We start from the raw sequence: 4,098 nt of genomic DNA, 5'->3' as shown, positions 1-4,098 counted from the left end.
GGCCAGGCACATTCCCACCTCAGGGCCTTTGTACTGGCAGTTCCACTTCCCTGACCGCCTGCTCATGATCACCTCTTACCTGCCATCTTTTGGGAGGCTGGCCCACCTTTGCAGACCTGCAGCCTTCATCCCCTCACCCCCGACCCTACTCTGAGCTCAGAACCTTTCCCCACCACTGTCCTTGCCACCTTTGGTCTGACTCCCACCCTCCTTGCCTACATAAATTCAGGCACGGGCTTTGGTGTGCTCTGGTCAGCAGTGCCCCCCAACCTGCCCCAGATGCCTAGCTCAAAGCCCCAGCCTAGTAAGTAACTGGGATGATGGAGAACCCCGACTCCTCCCTGGCCTCTCACTGGAGCCCACTGCTCCTCTCCATGTGCACCTCGGCTCCTGGCACACCACTCGCAGCTGCACACAGACACGTGTGCACCTGTGTACTCACACGTGTACATGGACCTGCATACACAAGCACCTATCCAGACCAGTGTGCACACATGTACGCAGTCCTGCAAACGCACACGCACATGTGAACACACACATAACCACACAGTCACAAACACGCACCGACGGTGGGCTTCTGCTGGTGGGCCACCTCCTCCTCTCACCTTGTGCCTCTCCGCTGTCTAGCCGCTCTGACCTTCCGTGAGCTCCCCAGTCACACTGTGCTTCATCTCCCCTCCCACACGGCCTCTGCATTTGCTCCCCTTCTGCATGGTGCTCCTTCTATTGTTCCTCAGTAATTCCCAGCCATGCCCAGCACTGCTGAGGTGGGATCCTGGGTGTCGGGCCCTGGGGACCCGTGAGCAGTTATGGGCCATGGAGAAATGTAGTCATCCAGCCATTTGTGTCTGGGCCGACTGGGGGGAGTCCTTGGAGGTCCATTTACACTCAGAGAGAGGTGAGACTGGCAGGCTCATATAAAAGCAGGGAAACGGAGCCTCAGAGAGGGTGGGACTGTTCTGAGGTCCCATTTGGAACTCAGTCCAGACTCCCGTTCACAGGCCTCCCTCCCCATGCCCAGGCACAGCCCTATCACCCCACCACTGGTTCCATGGCACTGAGCACTCCCCGCTCCCGCCACCATCACTGCCGAGCCCCACTCGAGCTACAGAGAGAACTTTGTATGCGGCCTTCAGTTTGTTGGTTTTGGTGATCTGAAGGAAGCGGGTGCCTACAGCAGAGGGGCCCACCTCAGATATGACTGTTGGTAGCTGCCCCATACAGATGGCAGACAGCTTGGCCAGATGAATATGGCCACTGCCTGGCCACAGTCTCCTTTTTACTCCCAAGTTGCCCTGTGGCTACTAGTCAAGACCTTGTGGCCGGCCCCAGGCTGCTGTCCTCATTCTCAGATGCTCAGCTTCCTGGCCTTGAGGTCATGGAGCACATATTTTCTAAAGCACAAGTCACACCTCCTCAAACAGGGGGGCTTCAAACCCAAGGTGGGTGGATGAGGTTTTGCCCCCCCACGAGACTCCACATGGGGCCGTCCACAGGGCGGACGATGTGGGGCTAGAGCAGCCCCCTGCTGGTGGGTGAAGCCAGGATTGGTAATGGACCTGCTGCTTTCTCCCACACCACAAGACCTGCCTTCTACCATCTTTTTTTTTTTTTGTAGTTTACCAATAAGACTTTCTTTTTGGTGATAAAATACACATAACATAAAATTTTCCATTTTAAACCATTTTTAAGTATACAGCTCAGTGGTATTAAATGGATTCATAATGTGCAACCATCACCACCATCCATCTCTACAACTTTTTATCTTCCCAAACTGAAACTCTGTCCCCATTAAACAATAGCTCCCCATCCCCCACTCCCCTGGCACCCACCATTCCACTCTCTGTCTCTATGAATTTGACAACTCTAGGGAATCAGACAGTATTTCTCCTTTTGTGACTGGCATATTTCACTTAGCATAATGTCCTAAGGTTCATCCATGTGTGTGTGGCATGTATCAGAATTTCCTTACATTTTTCCCTTGTAAGGATGGACCACAGTTTGCTTAACCATTCGTCTGTCAACAGACAGTTATTTACGCATGTTAACGATTGTGAATAATGCTACTATCAACATGAGTGTACAAAAATCTCTTCAAGACCCTGATTTCAGTTCCTTTGGGTATATAACCTAGAAGTAGAATTGCTGGATCATATGGTGGTTCTATTTTTAATTTTTTGAGGAACCCCATAATGTTTTCTATAGCTGCTACCCCGTTTTACATCCCCACCAACAGTGCACAAAGGTTCTGACTTCTCCACATCCTCACCAGGGCTNATCTATGCAGAGTGACTTTGGCTTTCCACTTAAAGTAGGAATATGAAGTCATTTTTGAAGTACACCTTTTTAAGTAAAAAAACGCAAGTCAATTTAAAGAAAAACGTTGAGTAACAGCAGGTGACCAGGTTAGGGTGCACTCGCCAGCATTGGGGGAACTAGGGGGCCAAGGGCCTGGTGGAAGCTGAGCCCTGGAGGCCCCCAGCCAGGCCGCCCTGAGGAAGTCGCCCCCTCTCCTCAAACTTTAGTTTCTGCATCAGTGAGGTCACGCCCATCTCCACGGTGCACTGTGAGGCTGATGTGAGTGACATACATGTGGGAGGACGGGCACGAGCATAGCTGTAGGTGGACCCACGCCAAGGGCAGGCTGCCCCCTTGGCCATGACTGTGGCAGCACCTTCCTCCCTCCTGGTGGCCCAAGCGGCTAAAGGAAGCATGTCATAGCCCTCTCCCTGTCCCCATCCTGTCCAGCCTCCCTGGAGCACACCCTCCCCGTGGCCCAGCCTGCAGCTGTCCCTGGATGGTCCAAGAACATGTGGATACAACTCCATGAAGAGTCTGGCGGAGCCATGGACTGTGACCAGACCATTAGGGTGACACATATAGACAAGGCCATTAACACGCTGCTTTAAGGCACCAGCTGTCCAGATACAGAGGCTTTGAGCGCCGGCAACACGTGCCACCTTGGGGCTGCAGTCCGTATTCAGGCAGGGTAGAGGTGCAGAGTTGAAAGGGGAGGGAAGTTAGAACCAGTGGAAGAACCAGGCCAGGCAAAGGATGTCAGCTTATCAAAGACCACGAAGGAGCTGCTGCCACCTTGCAAGCCACTGTGGGTCTAGGTTGGGCTCTGGGAGACCTAATGGAGGGGGTGGACAGGAACCCTGGTGTACGAGGCTCAGGCAGGGAAGGGCATGAACCCTGGATTCCAGTACAGCAGGCGTGCAAGGGTACTGGAAACAGTTCCTTATTAAGAAGGGAGGAAAACTGATAATCAGTGATGGCCACAGGCAGAGGCTTCTCCCGACCTTCAGTTTCTAAAATAGAGCCACGGGGGATCTGTCCCAGAGGGCAGGGACAGGGACCCACCCTTTATAAGAAGATGGAAACAATGTGGGTGGATTTGGGCCCGGGAGGCCTGGGGGAGCCCCTTCTGACCTGTAAGCCAAGGCCCTGGAGCCAGCAGCAAAGGTGTGTGGACCCCAACATTTGTCTGCTCCTGCCTGTCTGTGCAAACCCTGAGACATGGGCCTACTGAGACTTGAGGCAGGGACTTCTCTGCTTTGCCTGAAGAAGGCCTAGGTGACAGACGCCCAGGCCACTACTCGCCCCCTTCCTCCTCTAGGTCACCACAGAGCAGCTGCTGGGTGCCAGGGTGGATCTGGGAGGTGGAAAGGCTGCTGTGGCCAGTGCAGAAGGTGTCTGAACAAGCAGGGGAACAGTAGTGCTGAGTCACAGCCCCCCCTCCCCACCCACCCAAGGCAGGCAGAGGCTCTGCCTCCAATGGGGGCCAAAGTGAGGCAACTCTGGGGAGCTGGAAAGGCCCAGGACCTCAGACGCCTCCAGGCTGGGTACTCTCCTACAGCATGGGCATCAGGCTGGGGCATGTGTTTTATCTGCGGGAAGACTGACGGCCGTCAGTGCACTGGGTTTGTGGTCTCACTCTGCCTTGCTGGCCCTGTGACCTGTGCTGCCCTCGATCTCTGGGGTCCTATCCCCATTCCCTGCATGGCCGGCCATCTGAGTGGTCTCTGCTTGGGCCTCACACATGCCTCTCCATCCAGTCTGGGTGCGGGTCTGTCTCCTGAATGGGACCAAATTCTT

General features: G+C 54.4%; 2 protein-coding genes across 4 annotated transcripts in view; one reads left to right on the top strand and one right to left on the bottom strand.

Annotated features, from left to right (window-relative positions):
* Nucleotides 1-4,098, bottom strand: part of RSPH14 (radial spoke head 14 homolog) — a 91,563-nt gene that overhangs the window by 31,424 nt on the left and 56,041 nt on the right. The gene's annotated exons all lie outside the window — the stretch shown is intronic.
* The window catches only part of GNAZ (G protein subunit alpha z), a 63,493-nt gene that overhangs the window by 21,602 nt on the left and 37,793 nt on the right, over nt 1-4,098 (top strand). The window lies entirely within an intron of this gene.

This window comes from Hipposideros armiger, unplaced genomic scaffold (assembly GCF_001890085.2).
Source record: "Hipposideros armiger isolate ML-2016 unplaced genomic scaffold, ASM189008v1 scaffold_443, whole genome shotgun sequence".
NCBI lineage: Eukaryota > Metazoa > Chordata > Mammalia > Chiroptera > Hipposideridae > Hipposideros > Hipposideros armiger.
The sequence above is the reverse complement of the archived record's forward strand: the minus strand, read 5'-3'. Positions and strand labels throughout refer to the sequence as shown.